The sequence below is a fragment of the Myotis yumanensis genome, unplaced genomic scaffold (genome assembly GCF_028538775.1).
Source record: "Myotis yumanensis isolate MYYU_CA2020_CCGP unplaced genomic scaffold, mMyoYum1.0.hap1 SCAF_1, whole genome shotgun sequence".
Taxonomy (NCBI): domain Eukaryota; kingdom Metazoa; phylum Chordata; class Mammalia; order Chiroptera; family Vespertilionidae; genus Myotis; species Myotis yumanensis.
The window spans coordinates 33,401,085-33,423,889 of NW_027223752.1; the positions used below are offsets into that span (position 1 = coordinate 33,401,085).

General features: G+C 43.3%; 1 protein-coding gene across 3 annotated transcripts in view; it reads right to left on the reverse strand.

The window, feature by feature from the left end:
- The window catches only part of SUSD6 (sushi domain containing 6), a 98,459-nt gene extending 76,333 nt beyond the window's left edge, over positions 1-22,126 (reverse strand). Inside the window, exon 1 of one of the 3 annotated variants that reach the window (XM_070417549.1) lies at positions 21,850-22,123. The gene's annotated coding sequence lies outside the window, so the exon portion shown is untranslated. Of the gene's footprint in view, positions 1-21,510; positions 21,591-21,849 lie in introns of those variants that run through there. The other 2 variants (XM_070417532.1, XM_070417541.1) reach the window with 2 other exon arrangements.
- Between the last annotated feature and the right edge of the window lie 679 nt (positions 22,127-22,805).

Below are 22,805 nucleotides of genomic sequence, written 5' to 3' on the forward strand. Positions count from 1 at the left end.
ACTCAAAAGACCTAAAGTAACCACGAATGATGGTCTGAAATTAAAACTTTAATTAAAAAACAGTCTATGGTGGGTAGTCATGTCCTAGGCAAGTATGTTCCCTGACTGAGACTCTTTACTGAGCCTATTGTCTTTTTGCATCTAAGACAACATACCTGTGGAATGTTAGGGTAACATTTAGCTTCCCTTTTTCAAGACCCCTCAGGGCACAACAAATGGTGCCAGGGAGCAGACCAGAGATTCCCTCATTTTATTGCCATCTGTTAACTGTTAACTATCCTACACCCACCTAAGAAAAAAAGTATGTGTCTATCATTTTACTTTTTATCCAATCCCAGGTTTCCCCACTTTGCTTTCTCCCACCTCCCTGATTTATCACCAATGGAGTTCATGTAACCCACTTACATCTCCTCTTTCAATTGTAATGTATAAAACAAGGTGAAAAACTGCCATTCTCTGAGCATTATCTCAATGCATTGAGATTTTGCTTCCTGGCAATTGCTGACAGTTTGGCTCAAATAAACTCACAAAATTGTTTACAAGTTTACAATGTTTCTTACGTTAACATTACCTGGTGTAGTCGGCAGGATTCCAAAGAAGCTCACACTGGACCATCCCACGGACCCCAGCATGGTACTAGGATCCAGCAAAGGGTCCTCTGAGACCGCCGGTGCCCCACCCATTGGGTGATATGTCTCTTGGATCCAGGACCCCTTTTCATCCACAAAACTCTTGGGAGACAAGTCTGGCTCTTTCCATCCTTTCCATTTGCTCTCAGGTCTTAATGTCCACAGTCCTAAAACTCCTAGATCATCTTCTGGCCTGTAGCCCCTGCTCTGCTCCAGGCCATCCCAAATCCTGCAAGGAACCATACTCCCAAAGCACTGTCAGATCACCTTTCATCTTTAAAGGTTCACCTTTGTCTACCCCATGTATTATCATTTCCTGACCTTTATAGACAGCTTGCAAAATGCACAGAAGGCACAGGTCCCAGCCCACCAGAAATTTTCAATGGAGTTGGGGAGGCTGCATACCCAGGCAGCAAACAAGGCACACAATAAGGCAGGAGTATCTATGTAAATATCCATGTGGGCAGTAGAATGCTAAATCATGAGGTATGAATAATTAGAAATAAGGAAGAACAAGCAGCTACTTGTGAGTTACAGACAAAATAATGAAGGGGAAAAAAAGAGAAAGATATCTGAACCAAACAAAGAGGGCCCTAAAAAGTAAGAGAGATCTGACTGAAAGTCTTGAATACGGAATAAGTATGGAGAAAGTAAGAGAAAACTTATGGAGCTGGAGGCTGAAGTAATTAAGCATAATAAATTGGGGGGGGGGGTGAGGTGGGAATGGAGGGCTGGGTGGGAAAAGGAGGGGGAGAGAGGACAAGAATAAGGGAAGAAGAGGAAAAAAAATTCCACTTGAGATCCTTCAGGGCAAGGGATAATTCTTATAGTTTACCTAGTATCTATCACATAGCAGACTGGTTATTCCACAAAGTATTAAGCATTCAACTTTCAGTAAGGCCAGTTTGTAGAGCCATGAAAAACAGGCAGAGAAATTCAGTCTTGGATCAGTTAAGTGGAAGGGAGCCAAAGAAAGGTCTTGAGGAGGAAACTTGACCAATTCAACAAGCATTTATTAAAGGCCCACTATGTGAGAGGCACCAGAATACATGGTCCTCACCCTCAAGAAGTATGTCACCATGGGAAGGGCTGGTAATACTACCTCCCACACGCACAGGGCTTCTTCAATCTTTTACCTAGTCTCACTTGAGACAAGAACAATGTTCACAGGACAAGGGAGACTAAAGCAGCCTGGGAGGCCAGACAGGATGACAAGATCTGACCAGGGTGGTGATGCTGACAGAAACCTATAAAAGAAAGAACTGGCACAGGGTGTTTAATGACTGAAAAGGAGAGGCTCAGTGATGATGACATAAAAGTTTGAGAACAGGAAGACTTGGGTTTCAATTCCCAGATGGTGACAATATCTTCAAGCCATGCTTTGGCTCCCTGACCACCAAATTCTAAGGTCAGTCAGTCTGGCCACTCTGCCCGGGAATGGGAGTTACACATTCTATCCTTTCCGTATGCCCAAGGTTTTTTATGCTAGTTGTGATTTCCTGTAATTCCCATTTGTAAGGGGGTAAAGGGGATCAATACAAAAGAGTTGACAATTCCTTTGTCCATCACAACAGTAATAAATACATCTCAATAGTCCTGCACTAAAGTTTTACTAGCAGCTTTTATTCTGGGAAGAAAAGAAGAGAGGGAGGAAGCATTACATTTTTAAAATCTTGAGGCATTGTTCTTCTTACCCAATGGTTGGCAAACTCATTAGTCAACAGAGCCAAATATCAACAGTACTTCTTCAAAATAGACCCAGGCTGAAAACCAACTTCTGCGCATGGGCCACGAAGTTTCAGTCACACTGTATGCGCACCTGCACGTGGTATTTTGTGGAAGAGCCACACTCAAGGGGCCAAAGAGCCGCATGTGGCTCGAGAGCCACAGTTTGCCAACCACGGTTCTTACCCAATGAGTTTTCCTCCTAGGTAGAGCCTTCTCAGCTGCATTTAGTGAGGAGGAGGGATGAGACAGCAAAGTATCAACCCTGAGAGGCAGTACTAGTTCCTACCGCAGAAAAAAGGCCCAAGATCCCTCACTGTTTGGCTATGTGAAAATGAGCACAAAACCAGGAGAGCAGAATCTACAATGAACCAGGACTAATATCTGAGTATGCAGCATCACTGAAAACCTCACTAAGTGCTCTGAAGGGGAGAGAACACTTTGAAACAAAAGTATTGTTGAGTGTCTGTCCCCAAGTAGGGCTGCCCAGTATAAGGCTATGAGCCACAGGAGGACCTCCCTCTAATACACTGTGGGCCACTCTGCCATCTCGGACCCTCCTAGACTGAAGTAGCAAAATAACAAGTGAACATTGAGTGAGCTCTGGAAGGGAAATAGCATGACTGAGAGTAATCTGTATTTCCTAATCTTTCTTCAAGAAACAAATACAACTAAAAAAACAAGTTTATGGGGAAACTGAATTTAACATGTGTACCTTTACAAAGGAAAAGTACAATGAACCCTCTTTCCTAACCATTAAACAATAATAGTCGGGGGTGAGGAGGAATGCAGATTGAATGAAGAACAAACAGGTAGTTAAAACAAATTGGTGTAGTGTCTGACATTTTCTAAACAAGTACTTCCTTCCTATCTATGACAGATTCTGACTACCTGAGAATAGTCACACTATACTCTTCACACAGGGTCCTCAGAGAACTAAAACTTGAATGTGACTGAGATGATCTGTTATCAGAAAGCATTTTCCCAGTGTTCTGCTGAGGCTTTCTTTGAATGGCAAAGGTCTTTTTATAATTATGCTTGTGTCTGGCTGTGTCAATGTGGAGTGAGGTGTTTGGTCATCCTGCGGGACTAGATTCTGTAACGGGTGGTTACTAGTATACTTGCAGTAACATGAAACCTCAGGATAATAGCAAAAGCATCATTATTAACTGACCCTTGACTGCTTGGATTTAAATATTTTCCATCTAATATCTAATTTAATCCTCACAACTACCTTAAGAGGTAGATACTATCACTATCTCCATGTTTAGACAAGATAGAGAGGTTAAACTTGCCCAAGGTCATACAGATACCAATTCATGAGGCCAAGGTTACAAACTAAGCAATCTGACCCCCAAAATATGCAATCTTGGTAGAGGTTCAAATTTATTCCATGTTAATGTAATTCATTTTAAATATTAAAATTATCATGGATATATTATGAAACAGGAGCAAAATTCACATTCATTAGAAAAAGAAAATAGGAAGCTTTGAAGATTGTTCACACTGCTCCTTGCAGCTATACATCTTGAGGTGGGCTTGGGCTTGGCTTCCCAGCTCTATGTCAGAACCAGAGCAAAAGCAAGCGTGTTTGGATACCAGGGTCCCATCCACAGGGAACTGATTCCCATACAGGGTAGGTCAGGTGATTCTAAAGCACACTTTGAGAAACACTGCTTTAGGGTATTCTAAGAAACTTCTGAAGCCATCGCAAGATTTGGAAACTAGGTCATGAGACGATGATGGCTAACTCCCTTTAACTGCTAATGAGAGTGGTACTTCGGTCATAGGGACCACAAGCTAAAAAAGCTGTTGACAAATGGAATGGAGTGAAACAGGAATTCAGAGACATTCTCAGACCTTATGACATGCATCTGATGAAGAGATTGCCTTCTCCATCATCTGCATAAATGTTTGCCCCAATCTTCCCACACTGGAAATACCTAACTAGAAGTTGCCTCAAAAAAGGACCTTGAGCCCTGACCGGTTTGGCTCAGTGGATAGAGCGTCAGCCTGCAAACTGAAGGGTCCCAGGTTCGATTCCAGTCAAAAGCATGTACCTTGGTTGTGGGCACATCCCCACTAGGAGGTGTGCAGGAGGCAGTTGATCGACGTTTCTCTCTTATTGATGTTTCTAACTCTCTATCCCTCTCCCTTCCTCTCTGTAAAAATATCAATAAAATATATCTTTAAAAAAAAAAGGAGCTTGATTTCTCTGGAAAATAACTGCCAAAGATGGATACAGTGCATATTAATGATTGAACACATATCCTTAGTAGAAACTTCAACAGCAATAGGCTGAGAGGAAGAGTTTTGTGCATTTTTTTTTAATGTGTGTTCTTTCAAAGACCCAACATAAAGCACACTGCCTGGGTCTTTGCACTGGTGTGTAAATTAAAGAAGCACTAACTTTAAAATTTTGCCTCTGTTTTAATCAGAGTAAATAATTGTCCATCCACATACTATGTGAGCTCATCAATTGTGTCCTTCCTCCTTGACTTCAATTATCTATTTCAATTGCATTACTACCCAAGAAATATGGCATCAAGTCGGAACCAGTTTCAGTAATTAAGTTTGTGCAGAAATGCTAATGCTTTCTCAAGCACAGCCTGACCTTTCCCTGCTCCCTTCTGGTCTCTGAGGGTAAGTCCTGGCTGCTGCCTCTACTTTAGATAGAATCCCCTCTCCATTCTCTGACTTCCCCAGGGTCTTTACAGAGGCCACAAGGTGTAACAAGAGTTCAGACTGTCTGGTTCTGCTATTACTTACCATTCTGTGCATTCTAGAAGGGTGTTTTCAATTCTCTTTTAGCATCATTTTTCACCACTATAAAATGAGTATAATATAAGCAACCTACTTCAAAATTGCTGCGAAGATTAAATAAGCTAATTCATATAAAGCACTTAAAACAGTGTCTGGCATATAGAAAGCACTCAATATGTGTTATATTTTATTATGAGTCTTCCTTGTAATATTAAGAAAGTTTTGCATGAATCTAGAGCTTTATATTTTTCAAAGCAGTCTTCAATTCATTATTACTATAATCAATCCTCACAATCATTTAAGTTAGACAAAACAGAGTTTGTGAACATTTCCTGCTATAAGAAAAAGGAACTAGTCCTACCATTGGAGCTGTTTACTCAGCATCCCCCTCACTGGGTCAGAGACCTGTCTTAGTCATCTTTGTATACCATTCCCCCACACACATACTATACGTGTCAATAAATCAGTGTTGAATTGGACTGCATGTAGGGCAAAGCAACCCCAGCCTTGTGGCAAGGAACTAGAAACAAATCAGAGTCATCATTCCAGGGAATTCCTGGCTACCTTGAACACAGACACAAAAGGCTACCTCTCCCAGTCCTGACTCCAATTCATCCCTGAGAGGAAAAGGAGCACCTGCAGGAAAGGCTGCAGGCAGAGGTCATTTAAAGGGAACTGTCCCTGCACAACCTCTGAGGCAGCAGGGAGTCATGATAATATAACAGGATATTACCCAGCCTCTCCAGCTGGGCCAAATAAGGATCTATAAATGCAGTGTGTCAAAGGCAGATAACGCTGTCTTCGCTAACTGAAATGGGAGTTGCCTTTCAGTGGAGTACAGACCAGTCTATAAATACCAGGGTTAAAAGGCTTCCTCCAGGGCCCAACTGCCACCTGCAGGGCTTCCTTTAGAGAAGAGCTGCCATCCTACCAATGGTATACCCGCCCCCAAGTGATAACCCACCTTATTTTCCCCTTCAGTGTGATTTTGTTAACCAACCTCTCCTTTCCACACCCTTCACTCAGGACCATCCACTCCCAAGCACCCCTCCACTGCAGCTCCAACCTGGCCCTGCCTTCCTCTCTCTAGGCATTTGTCCTATGTCTCCCTCACCATCTCATTCTCCACCCCAACTTCCTAATCCACATATATTTTATCTGCTATGAAAAAAACACAGGCTATGTACCAACTCCAACCTTGGTTCTAGCTCCCACCCAGGAAATTATAGTATTTAACTTTTTAAGCTTGGTTTTCTGATCTGTACAGCATCTACCACAGCACATGCACTCAATACTTCTGCGTTGACCCAATCCCCACAGGATTTTTCTTCTTTCTTTTCTGGGCTCTGTGACCCTGATACAGTCACTATATCCAAATGTCCTAATCCACAGGAATAACTCAAGTGATGAACATTTTCATCACCAATGTTATCTGTGTAGCAGATACATTCTGGCACATGGTCCCATCAACCACCTTCAAATTACACTGAGAGGACTAATCACTTTATATCTCTCCACCACAAATGACCCATTTAGTGAGGAAAGTAACCAAAGGGGATGGGAAGACACAAAGTTGAAAGTCATTTCTGGCCAGAAGCAAGGGATAAATAAAGGCAAGGGAGCACTAGAACCCCAAAAGGGAGATTTCCATAAGTCTATATTTACATGTAAAATTTTTAAAATTAATTCTGATAGTAAAAACATCTGCCAGTTTTACTAGAAATACCATCTGGTTCATTTCTGATAATGCCCAGGCTTCACATCACATAGGCCAAGGACTGCCTACAATACAATTCCCAAAAGATAGCATTCTAGATGATAGATGCAAGGCAGTGTGCCATTCCTCTCTTCCTGGTGCCCCAAAGCTGCTCCTGCAAGTTCATGGTTAAGCCTGAAATAAACCCAGAGCTTCGTTCTTTTATAAGTATCCCCTACAAAACTTCCAGGCATCACCCTTATAACCAGAATGAATTTAAGCAAGTCTATCTTCAAAAACCGGATAAATACTACAGAAACATGATAAACAGCCTGAACAACTTGTGTTTTAGAGGGGTTTTCATAAAGTAGCTGGGAGGGTGGCTTCTCTACTGAAGAGTGTGATTTTGCAATTAGCTAAGAGTAGGAGGGTCCTTTCCATGAGGTCTTTCAAAGTCCTCCAGGAATCCCTTTTGCCAAGCCAAGAGGAAGCATTTTGATGCCATAAATAAGGAAAAGAAACCAGGCTGGGAGTCAGCCAACTCGTCTACATCCTGATGAGGAATTATAAAATGTGATCTCAATACCAAGTATATAGTCCAAAGAAAAATGGAATAAAGGTTTGCCAACCACCACTAACTACAAATTTGGGAAAAGGTATATTTGAAATAAACAAAAATTATCAAGTGCAATAGTCTGTATAAATATGCACACTCCTGTGCAACCACTATGGAAGACAGTATGGAGTTTCCTCAAAAAGCTGGAAATGGAACTCCCATTTGACCCTGTGATCCCACTTCTAGGAATATATCCCAAGAAACCAGAAACACCAATCAGAAAGGATATATGCACCCAGATGTTCATAGCAGCACAATTCACCATAGCTAAGATCTGGAAACAGCCTAAGTGCCCATCAGTAGATGAATGGATTAGAAAACTGTGGTACATCTACACGATGGAATACTATGCTGCTGTAAAAAAGAAGGAATTCTTACCATTTGCAACAGCATGGATGGAACTGGACAGCATTATGCTAAGTGAAATAAGCCAGTCAATGAAGGAAAAATACCACATGATCTCACTCATTCATGGATAATAAAGACCATTACAAACTTTTGAACAATAATAGATACAGAGGCAGAGCTGCCTCAAACTGATTGTCAAACTGCAGTGGGAAGGCCAGAGAGGGTTGGGGGGCAGAAGGGAGGGGAGTAAGAGATCAACCGAAGGACTTGTATGCATGCATATAAGCATAACTAATGGACATAAGACACTGGGGGGTAAAGGAGGGCAGGGGATTATCAAGGGTGGGGGGGGGAGGACACATATGTAATACCATTTGTAATACTTATTATAATATTTTTTAAAAAGAATAAAAAATATATATATATTCAAAAACATAAATAAAAAAAAATATGCACACTCCTTCATCCAGGCCAGTAGGCAAACTTAGATAGGTACAACTTTTGACATTGCATCGCCTATATTTTTTACCAACTGGTAAGTATTCCATGACCCCTGTGAAGGAGAGAGCAAGGCAAACGTGGTAAAGTCTGATAAAGAGAGAAATGACAGGGTAAGGGTGAGAAGTATAAGTACCGTACAAACCCAAGATGAGAAACTGGGGGCATAATCTGCTCGGCCCCACAACTGAGTTTGGAGATGAGAATTTCTCATTCCCTATAAACAATACTGGGCTGACATCACGCAGCGTTTTTTCCTCGCAAAATGTGGCTATACAGAACAGGACCCCACAGCAAAACTCAAAACCTATTTCCCACCAAGTCTGGCTTCAACTCAACCATTCAACCCACAAACAGGTAGATAGTTTCCCACAAACACAGCAGGCAGAAAACTATGGACAGTACTAAAGTGGTATGGAGAGAAGCCTTGCCCTAGAGAAGCTGAGCCCATCCTTGTGAAGGCCTTCCAGGATGAAAGAGGGAGAAAAGAGAAGACTCAGAACTGTGAAGATGTTAGTGTAGACTACAGCAGCAGGGCAGTTTAACAGAGACTAGACCTGAAGGAGTTGAGACACAGGAAGCTTCAAGGGCAGTAGTAAGGAGTCTACCACCTGCCAAGCCAGGAGGATGTAGAAGAAAGAAGAGAGAAAACAAGCCCCTCCTTTTTGTCATTCTACATGTGGTCCATCTGCTTTGGGGAGTAGAGAAAGGACCTGGTCCTAAGCTGGCCTCTCCACATCACTCAGCTCCACAAAATTGACCCTCAACAATCCCCTCTACCCAGATCAGTGGTGCCTTTTCCATCTGTGGCCCTGGCCAGTGCTGATAACAGTTAACCTTTACTGAGCAATTACTATGTGCCAGATACCAGGCTAACTGCTTTCCATGTCTCTTCCAAACCCTCTATATGTAGTAGATACTATTGCAATCCTCCATTTTCAGTTGAAGAAGCTAGGGCTTAAAGAAATTTACCCAAAGCCATACAAATTAGACACAAAATCTAACACTACAAGAGCAAGGATTGACTACTAATTAATATCTTCCCCAAATAAACTGCCATTTGAGTATCTTTCAGTTGTCAGGTACTATACTTAGTGTTTTAAATATCCCGTTTTACTCTATTTTTTAAATTGATTTGAGAGAGAGGGGAGAAGGGAAGAGAGGGAAAGAGGGGGAGAGGGGGAGAGGGGGAGAGGGGGAGAGGGGGAGAGGGGGAGAGGGGGAGGGAGAAGGAGAGAGATTTGTTCTTTCACTTATTTATGTATTCATTGGTTGCTTCTTATATGTGCCCTGACCGGAGATCAAACCCACAACCTTGGTGCATCAGGACAATGCTCTAACCAACTGAGCTACCTAGCCAGGGCTTGATTTTCATAATACTCTCAGGAGGGAGTACTTTTAAACATAATTTTAATTAATTATTTAAGTTAGACATATCAGTAAAAAAATTTTAATGACACAAAAAGGAAGTTTAAGAAGTTATAGTTTCCTGTTACCCTTCCTGACCCCAGAATTCCCCAGCCCAGGTAATCCTTAATATTTTGGTAGCTACCCTTCTAGAGAGAGGTAATGTTGACATTATCATCTCCATTTTACAATAAAACTGAGGTTCAGAGGTTAAATTTACTCAAGGTCACACAAGTGGTAAGTGGCTGAGCTAAGACTGAAAGCACGATCAGTCTGGTTCCAAGTCCAGCTGTCTCCCACTGCTTCCCACTCAGTACCCACTCCTTAAAACAATTGGCCATTTTCATTCACCACAGGAAAGGGGGAAACTATGTGTGGCCCACAGCCAGTCTTACTCCTCCACTTTCCCAACTAAATGGAAAACACAGACAGAGCTGGTCAAGCACACCCTGTCCCTGTAACATTAGCACTGCTTTATGCTTCCTCAATCTAAGCTGTCATGGGTGAGGCAGAACATTCACCTCTAACCTCCTCATGGCCAACCTAAGGCTCATCTGGCTCTGAAAACAAAGGCAGGGCAATGGGGAAGAGAAGGTCAAGCCTCACCTACAGGAGAGCCTGGGTCTCTGGGTCAGCAAAAAAAAAAAAAGGAAGGACACTCCTTCAGGAACCCCAATGAGTTCTTAAAAACAGCACTGAGGGGGAGGGGGCATCTCAAGGAGGCCCCAGACCCACCTTTGCTCCCTGAAGTCAGAACACACTTTCTGCAGAAAGACAGAAAGAAGACAGCAACAAGGCATGATATAGAGTAAGTTTGCAGAGCCACTCAAAATCCCCATCACAGAGCCCTCAGAACCAAAGGAACTCAGAATTTCTGCTCTGGCATATCCCCAAATGGACCCTCTAAAAACCCAAAAACTGCATGGATTTCTAGATGCCAGGGTTTTATCCCTATGGTCTCCTCTCCTCCAAAGAATAAAAATAAAAGCCCCTTGGGCTATATGGAGATGCTTTTTTCCCATAGGAGATGAAAGTTGCCCTTTCAAATTATATACATTTGCACATTTTTGTGACCTTGAGTACCTATGCTGAGATGGGGGTGGGGGAACAGGGAATAAGTCATTATATTGCTTTTCATGAGGAAGTTAAAATTTATCCAATCTGCATTTCCAGGAGGTTTCCTATTTCCCTGCAAGGGATAACAAATGTATGATTAAGCCTGAGCCCTAACTGACCCAGCATCACTATTTACATGTACAGAGAATGATAAATGTCTACTGGTTATCAAAGGCCTTTTTCCCCCCATTTGTAAAATCGGACTAAAACCTTCCTCACAGTATTTATTATATGATGTCTTACCTGAAAACACTTTGTAAAATGAAAAAAGTCTTTATTGCTATTAATATGGATACCCCACCTGCAGAGGGAAGCTTAAACCAGGCTTTTCCATCCTTAAGGGGCTTGAAATCTATAAGGATAAATGAGACTAACCAAAACACTAGAGAACAATTCAAAAAATTTGTTAACTTGTGTGCTGAAAAGAATTCCTAGGAGGCATGGGGTGATTATATGGCAAAGAGCATTCAATGAATATTTGTTCAATTAATAAATGCATTCAGATGCACTGCTTGAAAAATACCTACCTTGTTGCTATTCACAGAAAGTTTTACCAACACCAGAGCCTCTGAAATCTGTTTATTCTACTGTTATATATATACACCAAAAAAAGAAATCAGTACTTATAGAGAGCAGCGTTTCTTTCAAAGATGTGATTTTTTCAACAGCATACACAGACCTTCAAAGGAGATGACCCACATCATTATCCTATCTAATAAAAGAGTAATATGCAAATTAACCATCACTCTGCGGCAAAGATGGCGGTGCCTTTGTGGGGGGGGGGGGGGGGGCACTGGCGGCATAGCCCCTGCGACGTGAGCCCAGGTCCCACACCCTGGCTGCACGGAGGGAGGGTCCTCTGGCCAGAGGCCAGGGTACGGGACGCTGGCGTTATTGCAGGCCAGGCTGAAGGACCCTGCACGAATTTCGTACACCGGCCTCTAGTATTTTATAATTCCAGAAATAATAGAACCACCCCCAAAAGATTCTGGAGAACAAATAGAAACGAGCCATCCTGTGTTAACTACTTTGGATTCACAGTGGATGCTAAATATATATGTAAGTAAGGCCAAACTAAGATGCACATGTGTAAATTAAATTTAGGTCGTGACTAATGCCTCCAGAGGCTTCTAAATGAATGATAAGAGTTCTAGAAACAAAGACCTGCACCTGAAAATTAGCAAGGGTACTTTCTGCTCTTAGATCAAATTCTTAAGGAGTCCTGTGTTTATGACTGACCTTGCTAAAACATTCTGAACAACCTCCAACACCCCCTCTTTCCTTCACCTCCTCCCACCTCCATGGTTCCCGAGCTGTCTTCTTTTCCTGGTACCAGTCACAGTGAACTTGGTGAACATTAACAGCATTATATCTCCTAGTTTATATTAGTTTTTCATTCAAAGCACACCTCCCTCCAAATGTCTCTTTTAAAAAAAAATATTTTTATTGATTTCAGAGAGGAAAGGACAGGGAGAGAGAGACAGAAACATCAATGATGAGAGAGAATCATTGATTGGCTGCCTCCTGCAAATCCCCCACTGGGGATTGAGCCCACAACCCGGGCATGTGCCCTGACTGGGAATCAAACCGTGACCTCCTGGTTCATAGGTTGATGTTCAACCACTGAGCCACGTTGGTCAGGCCCGAATGTCTCTTTTTAGAATTTCATTAATACTACCACTCTAATTCCTCCTCATTAAGGCTCATGTCCTCAAAATTACCTTGCCCTCTCACCTTTTCCTTTAATCGTCTACACCTGATCACTCACTTATCAGTGAACAAATTAATCCAGGAGCTGAGTACAAAGGATTGGATGAGACAATCACTGACCTGAGGTGACTTTCAATCTCAGCCTGGAACCTGGACCTGTACAGAGATGACTACCCAGTCTGCAATCCTAGGAGCCCTTAGAACCAAAGGGCATTTATTGGGAGTCTCATTTTTGCCGGTATTGTATTAGGTCCTTTACTGCCCCCAGCAGGTTAGAAAGACACAGATATATTAGGATGAGAGATATCACAAATCAACATTTATATCTAAAATCTGAGGCTTGGGAAGATGGGAGAAAAAAGATTCCCAAGGAATTCATGCTACTGATCCTATCTATCCATTTCTCTTCTCCCAATTTCTCACTGTTGAAGCCAAAACTGCTTTCCTCTTAAAAAAAAAAAAAAAAAAAGTTATTTCAGGGTTAGAAAATGTTCCCACATGAAAAGCTGATTGGTTATGTAAAGCCAGAAAACAGGCATTCTCACACCAGACCAAATTCCTAGACCTAGCTCACTCTGCAGTGAAAGGCAATTTGCCTTCTTACTTGGGAGTCCAGGAAGAATTCTCCAAGAATATTTTTTAAGCGCTCCTCCCTTCCAGGGTGATTATTGGTTTGGGGCACAGATGTTACTAAAAAAGTCAGAACGACTCCTTCAGAGTAGTCAAGCTGAAAGTTGACTGTACACAACACATTCCTCCATTACTCTCAAATTAAATAATCCAAGGGTATTCCCCCACAGTGTTAACTCCTCAAGGGCAAATATCGCGTCCATTTTGTTATCTGTTTACCATCCCCAAAAGAGCTCAGGTGGGTATACATACCTGGCACCGACCACAGGTATTCACTAAATACCTGCCAAACAAATGATTAGATTTACTTCCTTTTAGTTTCTGTAGCAATCAGGCACCCACCTCCCACCAGCTTGATGTCAAGCCCAACCAGATTATCAGCACACAAATTATTATGGCTTCAAGGTGCAAGTAAAGGGAGGGAGATGGACCAATGACCTCCTATGAAACCCAGAGCCTGTTTTTCTTGTCATACTGCTGTGTAACAAGCAAAATCCCCACAGGACTGAAACAAGGAGGTAGATGGCCTTCCCATGGCAGAGTTTCTACCTGGAGGCGGATGGGAATCAAGGACTGGTAAAGGTGTGGCCCAGCCAACATACCATTTCTTAATTCTCTAGAAATGTCTTGAGCATGCCAACTGAAAGATCAGCACCCAGTGAAAACAAAACTGCTCAATGGTTTTCGGGATGGGGAAAGTTTATAGCATATACTAGAGGCTCCTGTGCACTGGTAGCATTCCATGGGGTTGGTGGTGGCCAGCCAGGGCCTCCCTCCCTTTCCCCAGTAGACCCCGCCCCCTGGTCTAACTCCTGGAAGAACTCCCAGCCTAGGGAACAATTTGCATACTATACTTTTATTATATAGGATAATCTCAGCCTAGTCAGCTTATTTCCTTCCTGGCTGGTTAGACACACAGCCAGAGATGAGTGTTCACATTGCATTTGGATGGGTGGCTGGTCCTACATAATATAAACCTGAGGAAATCAGAACCACAGCCATGAAGGGTTCCAGTTAATGGGGTGGAAGGGAGAGAGCATCCAGCCCTCCCAGACGGCATGTTCTCAATTATCAGGCAGTTCTACTACACCTAGATGTCACCAGCTCTTGCCACTGTCCCAGGCTGGGCAAGAGGGACCCAAAGGAGGAAATGACTCAGAGGACACATCTTATTGGCTTAGAGTCAGATGTTGTTTTCGAACTGCAAAGAAGCACAATACAGAGGTAAAATAGTTAAGCAGGCCCAACCTAAGAACAACAGTACCCATTTTAAGGACAGTTCTACCCTTACTAGTAAAGACTCATTCCTCTTTGTAGTTTCACTATTAGACTCAAAACCACAATCACAGAAGGGGCATGAATTTGTTCCTAACAATATGAATCACACACCATGCTGGGCTCCTAATCCCTTTTCCTGGGACAGGCCCAGAGAAGAGAAGTCAAACAAACTGGGGTAGAAAGAACACTAAACTAGGAATCTGGAGCTCTGACTTCTCTCCTGGCCCTGTCACTACTCAGGGAAGTCAGCTTCTGAGCATCCGTTTTCCATTTTCCCTTCTATAAAATGAGGTAGAATGAGATGATCTCCAAAGTTCCATCCTTCCAACTCCAGCATCTCATGAGCCTACAGAGTCTCTCTGCTATACAAGGAGTTTTGTAGTAACATTTGGATACCATAGTCAATAATTCAGATCTTCATATAATCTTGTCTCACTTCACTCAGCCTTTTGAGACTCCTAGGACTTGGGAATAGAATTTGCATGAATCCAAACTTTTGGCAATGACTTGTGGCAGGGAAGTTACGACTGCATTCACACACACTTACACACACACACACACACACACACACACGGACGGGAATTTTCTGGAAGGACTGATTCCTTGGGCTTGGCTGCAGGCACAGAAACCTAATACAGGTATAGGAGGAAATAATTCAAGTTCCTGGTTTCTGTCCTGTTTGTTGGACAAAGCACATGTGCCCTGTGACCCACATAGTTCTCTGAGGTGGAACCATCTTGACCCTCTAATAAAAAACTCAGGTGGCCAGCATATGCACGTTTGATCTAGGAGCAGAGAAAGCAAGACCAGCTACTGCATTATTTCAGTAACATGGCTGGTATGATGTAAAATCAACCAAGGGTGGATCCCATAGAGGAAATGACACTCCCAGCAGCACCATCTGTTCCTCTTTGTGTCTGGCATGATCTATATTTTTAACCTCCGGTGCAAATGAGGTCCACAAGTAGAGCCCTACCCCCTACTTCAACGGTTGGCTCTCTATTCAGTAAGCATTCCACACCCCAGCCTAGCAGAAGCCTCCAAGCAGGTGCCCAAACCCTGGCATGGGATTTTTCATAAGGAAAGGAAATGCTTCTGAAAACTAAAAATTATATTTGATAAGGAAAGCTCTGTGGGATTCATGGTAAAGCTCTCCATAAAACACAATGATGTGATTTAGAACGGAGGCTTCATGCTGAAAATCCTTTTTTAAAAAAAGCAGCAGTACATGTGCACTGAATTTAGACACTATTGCATCTCTCAACTCTCACTACTGTTTACAGTTCTCACCAAAGAGTTGGAAACAATGCTATTAGAGAGTTCAAACTTCATAAACAAAAGATTCTCTGTGTTTGTGTGTATAACATCTTTTCTTAATTCAGGGCAATATCCCCAACACCAAGAGATTTTGCTATAACACTGTCCTTCCACAAACAAACTGCATAACCAAGTACAATGGAAACTTCAAAGTAAAATTTGAATGCAGCTTTTAAAATATCTCCCTGAGAAATAAAAATATATAGCCACAGAAAAACTTATACATGGATGTTTATAACATCATTCCTGGTCACCAAAAACCATGCAACCCAACTGTCCATTAGCTGATGAATGGATAAACAAAAGGTGTATATAACAGATTATTTAGCAATAAAGTGGAATGAAGTACCACTACATGCTACAACATGGATAAACCTCAACAACATTATGCTTAGTGAAAGAAGTAAATTACTAAAGACTACATATTGTAGGATTCTGTTTATATGAAATGTCCAAATAGGTAAACTATAGAGAGAACAGATTAGTTATTGGTGGCCATGGGCTGGAAGCACTGTAGAGGAACAGGGAATGACTAAAATTGGGGTTTCTTTTTGGGGCGATGAAATGTTCTAAAATTAGATTGTGGTGATAGCTATACAACTCTGTAAATATACTAAAATCTATTGAGTTGTTCACTTTAAATGGGTTACTTTTATGATATATAAATGGTCTCAATAAAGCTGTTTTTAAAAAATACATATTAGATTAAATAAAATCACCCCTCTGAAAAAACTCTCCTTGAGCAAACCTAGAAATGATCTAGGTGTATAGAAGATAATATTTAAATCACAGATTATCTATTTGATGGAATATTATAAAGTCATTAAAAATAATTACAAAAGGCTACATGCCATAAGGAAAGTGTTTATGATATAGTGCTAAGTTCAAAAAACAATACAAAATTGAATGTACTCAGATTACCAACTAAAAGAAAAAAACAGAATACGTACATGAAAATGTTTGGATAGTAGAATTATGGTGACTTTTTTCTCCTTTATTTTCCAAGCTTTCTGTAAAATTGTCTCAGTGTACTGATATACACACACGCACACACCTCTATCTTCCTTCAGAAAGTTTGCCCAGCTACAATTTAAATGCAGTTCAGTAGTTGAGTGTCAACATATGAACCAGGCGGTCACAGTTCAATTCCCCATCAGGGCAAATGCCCATGTTGCTGGCTCCATTCCCAGTAGAGGGTGTGCAGCAGGCAGCCAATCAATGATTCTCTCTCATCATTGCTGTTTCTCTCTTTCTCTTTCTCTCTCTCTCTCTCTCTCTCTCTCTCTCTCTCCCCTCTCCTCTCCTCTCCCTTCCTTTCTGAAATCAATAAAAATATATTAAAAAAATAATAAAAAGCAAAATAAGCAAAACCACCTTGTTCTCTTTTTCAAAGTTCCCATTCTTAAACCTCCACTTCCTTAATTCACTGAGATCACCTCAGAACAGCCCAAAAAAGGAAGAATGGGATAAACACTCCTATCTCATTCCCAGAAGCCAGTTTCATTTTACTGGCTATTTCAGAAGCCAAAGCCTAGTGTAGCCAAAATTTGAGCAAGGAGAGTGCACACAGAGCAATTCCACGCCCTGATCTTAAACTTCTGTGGGTGAAAGCAAGTCACTGCAGGCAGGAGTTTGGACTTGGAAAGAGTGGACATTCCCCTACCTAAGAAAAGATGGTAAGAAAAGAAGAATTGGGACAGAGCCCCTATTTGTGTCTCTTCTTATAAGATTTTGTGCCCAATCTCCAACTACAGAAGAAAAGAACCCTGAATCATTTCATTTTCACCACAAAGATCTTCTTCTGAGTAATAAAGAATTGTCAGTTACCAATGTTGCCACCTGCAAACCCACTGAGAACCTATTACTGTCATCAGGAATCCCAGGCTAACATTCCCCAAGTCAAGGAAAGGGGCCCTGCCAAAAAGAAAAAAGAAAGAAAGAAAAAGTATGTATTTATATATGTGTGTGGAAGGTATAGTATATTTAAGGACACATAGCTATCAAGTAATTTTTAAGGATTTACTAACACTGCCGACAGTAACAGGGAACTGCATCTATTTCTGCTTGAGAAAAAAGCTTCAACAATATTCTGTTTCTGATTCTTGCATATATAGCCTTTAGATGTTTCAAGGGTGGCTATTTTCCTTTTTTGAGATGGTAAGAGCCAGGGAGAGAGAATACATCACAGGCAACATCAGAGTCTGTGAAACCCATTTATTTTTCACTACAGTTGCATTTTCTGCTGTTGCTATACCAATACCTTCACAGGGACTCCACTGTCCCCCAGCCCTGACAATAGCACAGGTGGCCTTTCCTGGCTAAAGTGAACCAGTTTGGCGCCACTACAAGGTCTACCAGCAGAGTGGAGACTTCCACACTCAGGTAAGAATCAAAGGATGAGAGAACAAACAGAGGGACCCTGCTGCTTCCAAGCCAAAAGACTAAAAGAGAAAGAAAAAGGACACCATCACAGAAACACATGAGCACTAGAAAAAGGAATCATTCACAGGTGCCTGACAGGCTCCGGGGCTAAAACCTAAGCCTTGTAAAAGGTTATTCTTTCTCCACCTCTACTTTTTCAGATAAAGATTTTTACTCAGAGACCGGAACTTACCATCACCCTAGGGAACAAAGGCTGTTGCCTTGAATCCAACCCAGGGTGTGAGTGAACAGATCTTGATGCTCAAGGACAATCACCCCAACGCTTTCCTGAAATTGCTTCACTGGTCAGATCCACAGCTGTTAGCAGCTTCAAATACCCATTACAAAACCCCCAGCCCCATCCTCAAATGGCATCTGTCACTCCCACCAATAGGAAAATAGCCTTCCCACATTACAGGCATTATTTCTCACTGCTTTAGTTTTCAAGTTTCCTGCGATATGGCAACCTAACTTAAGAATATTAATTTTAAAAAAGACACATTCCATTAAATGCAATCTCACTACAGTGGAATATGTGGATGGCCCCAGACTGAAGCCATCTTGAGGAGAAGTTGGGGGAGAGTCTCTATCATCACATATGCATTTGTCCCAATGCTTACCCTTAACCCAATTGTCTTAACCCTCACCACTCAAGTCTGCATCAGAGCAATATTTGCTTCCAAAGTTTTTTGTTGTTGTTTTTTGAAAGCACTGGGCTTCTTCTATTATTCATTTCTTTTCATCTTTCTCCTACTGCTTGATGGAATGTCCCCTAAATAAGACATCCCTAACTGTCCAGGCAGATAGAAAAGGGAAAATGAATACTGCCTGTCACCTTCAACTGGGGATCACATGACAGCTCAGGAGCTTAGTAAAATGCTTCATGCATGCAATTACATAACCTGGCCCAATGGGTCTGCTGACATGCAAGTCTCCGAGTAGGCATTTCAGACCCATAAGAGGGCATTATAGCCCTGCTGCTACCTCTTGGTAAGTGGGGAACTAGAGGGAAAAGACATGCACATGTGCTGTCTGACCTTCCTTCTCTGCCTACAAGCAGCTCTGCTAAAGACATTCTCCCCAGTTCACTTGTTTGGGTAAGGAAATGAATAAAATCATGCGACTCTGTAATTTTTTTAAAAGATATTGTAATTCTCTGACCCCACAAACAGGTACCAGTAGTTACCTGGTTGTCAAAAGAGCTAAGGATATGGAAAAAGAGCGCAAGGAAAGATTTAAAACATAAGGCAAGTTTTCATCTGGGGGATGGAAAAGCATAAAGAAAGTGAAACAATGCTTAGTGGCAATAAACCTAAAGTAAGTTCTTACTTTTAACAAGCCAAGTGACTTACTAACTTTGGAAGTTGCATATGTGTGTATGGAGGGAGAGGATAGCTATAGGAATTGCTGCCCCAGCAACAGCAAAGCAGGAAATCCCCTGCCAGGAGGTGCACCATTACATAAGAGCACACGTTCAATCACCACGAGATGGAGACTAAGCAGGAAACCAGACAAAATGTTAAGGTCTCTTCATCTGCCAGCCTGCATCAATAACATCTTTTGTTTTTGTTTTGTTAATAACATCTTGTTCTACCTTTCTTCCTCTTCTTTCTGTCAGCCCAAATTCAGGGCTCTGAGGAGGCACACCTCAGCAAATAAGTTGAACTCTGCCATTTGACAGTGAGTTTGCTCTCAGGGTTTAAACACTGCAGAGCAGAGGTCCGGGCAGGCCCGATTCTGAGCACCCGGTTCCTGTTCCAGTCTAGCTGTAGGTGATGACTTGTATCACATGCCATATCTACTACAGTATCCAAAAAGTCGCAGTGTGTACAGGGAAGTCCTACCCATCAGGCCTCTAGTTAATTCATTGGGCACAAGTTCCTTTAGCAGCAAATGGCCACCAATGAAAATTAACAACATAAACAAAAATGACTTAAAGAGTGTGAACTCCATGAGGGTTCTGTCTTATTTATTCCAGTATCCCCAAAACCTAGCACAGTGCCTAACATACATTCTGTACCACATAAATACCTGTGAGTACTGAATGGAAGAATAAACAAACACATGAATGTTGTACAAACATACCTTGGAGAAAAAGTTAAAGTGCTCAGGATTTGAAAAGTAGCCTGAAGAAGTAGTGCTGTTGAAAAGACTCCAAAATGACTCTGGTTTTACCAGAAAGTAAGCAAACTAGAAACTAAGAGTAAAATCCAGTAGGTTACAGTGTGGGCTCCACCACAAGCTATCTTTGTGACCTTGGGCAAGTTATTTGTTTAGCTTTGGTCTCCACTGGAAAAAAAAAGGGGGGAGGGGAGGAATAATACCAATACCTACCAAAAAAGTTTGTTGTTTATTTAAAGAAGATCAAGAAAGTAAAGTTCTTGGCACAAGGCTCGATACATACTAAGTCCTCAAGAACTTTCCCTATTAATGCTATTATTGTTGCTTTATTGAATGCTTCCTTTACTGAGGGGGAAGTGGAGCGCCCCTCCCAAACTCTGAAAATTTTCACTTCTGGTTGAATATGCCTCTAGCCAAAAATGCAAAGCCCATACATTCAGAACTGAATGCCAGGCACATGTCTCTACTAGCCTCCACTAGATGGTGAGAATTTAGGTGTGGAATTCCCAAACCAGAAAGGGTGTGTGTACACATCATTCATACATACATTTCAAACCAGAGGAATGAAAAGAGCAAGAAATGAATTAGCCACTGTGAAAGGTGGAAAGACCCACTTTCCCACCTCCGTAGATCTAGAAAGGGAGTCAATACCTGCAGTTTAATTGAACTGAGGAGGAGTTTTATTGCACCTCTGTACAAAGCACACACAAGCCCAGTTACCAAGAGCAACAAAGCCCAACGAGTCGCCTGCCAGAGAGAACATTCTGTGGGAACAGCAGCATTAGGCCTCTTTGCCAGAACATGAACTTCCCTGGAACCGGCCAGGGACCTGGTTGTGACGCCTCTTTTCTCCCGGGTCTTACGGTCCCCAAAACCACCTCCCCCTCCTCATCTCCTTACAGGTAACTTTTTTCCACTTTCAGCAACTTCACAGCCACAACCCTACCGGAGGGTCAGACCTACACGAATAAAATAAAATAAAAAATAAAGTCTACATCTATAAACAGGAAACGGTTTCGGTGAGTCTCAACCGGGATAATAAGAGAAGTTTTTGAGATTAAAGACCAGAAGGGGCGCCGGGGCTGCAGAAAAGTCCCGGGCTCACACGAACTCCCAGGTTCGCTCAGGAAATCCACCGTCGCTAAGCAAACCCTGCCCCCGTGCGGGACGCGCAGCTGGAGTCGGCCGGCAGGGGAAATAATAATAGTAATAAAAGAAAGAGGGCCTCAGCCTACCTCCTTTCCAGCGATGCGCCCACTGCGGTCTCCACCCTGAACTCCCCGGCAGCGAGCGCGACCCCGCACGCCGGGCGAGGCCAGGCCGGCGTGCCCCGACCCCCGCCACTCAGCTCCCGGCTGCAAAACGGCCGACTGGTCCTCCCCGAGGCCTCGGCACAGCCTCCCCGGCCCCGGGCCCGGTCGGCCCACGCCGGTGACAGCGAGACAGCACAGAGCAGCTGACGCCGGCGTCCGCCCTGGACGGTGCGCGCCCACTCCGAGCCCCTGACAGCCAGCCGGGCGCGCCAGTGACACAATGCCGGACCCCGCCGCTCCCCGGGCACGGTGACAACTTACCCCGGGAACGGCGCGGCGACCTCCGGGAGGGGGGCGCTCGCAGCTTCCGCGGCGCCGGGATCCGCTCCGCCGCCTGCGCGCTCCCGCAGCCCTCTCGGGTGTAAGCGAGGCCCCGCGTGTCCCGCGTGCCCTTGTCTGGCTGCAGCTGGCCGGCGCTGCGGGAGGAGGAGGCGGGAGGCAGGGCGCAGGCTGTTGCCGGCTGAGGAGAAAAAAAGAAAATAGAACGCGGCGGCAGTGGCGGTAGCTCCCGCGTCACTAGCCCAGCTGTACGGCGCGGGCGGGGGAGGCCCGGGGAGGGAGGAGGGGGAAGGAAAGGGGAGGGGAAGGGGCGGGGCCACGCGCGCACGCAACAAGCGCCGGCGTCGCGCCGCTGCGACCGCCCTACTGGGAGGCTCAGGCGTTCGACGGCTGCCAGCACGCACGCGCTGCCGGCGGGCCACGTGCCCCAGGAAGGTGAGCCGGGTGGGGGGGGTGGGAGGGCCTTAAAGGGACCGTCACCTCGACTGCGCTGAAGTGCCTGGGGCAGTGGTTCAAGTTCGGGCTGTGCTGTGTTTGCAGTTCGTCCTCCAGATCTTTTACTATTATTATTTAGATTTTTTAATATATTATTTGGATTATTGGATTACTATTATTTGCAAAGAACTGGTTTACTGTCAGGTTCTCAAAGCACTTTCTTGCTTGTTGCCTTATTAGCTTTTAAATCACTCGCCAGACCTATCACCAAGGCAGGTCATTATCTCCCAAACCATGGCGCATAGCCTGCCAACGTCAAAATTGCTCCGAGGGGTGGAGTGGGTGTAAATATACAGATTTGGGGGCCTCACCTCCAACCTTTCCGATTCTGTAAAGCTAGGGTCAGATTCAGGAATCTATTTTAATGAGCATTCCGAAGTGATTCCCCAGCACGCGAAAAGCACACGACGAATCTCAAGGTGACGAATCTCAAGGTGACGAAT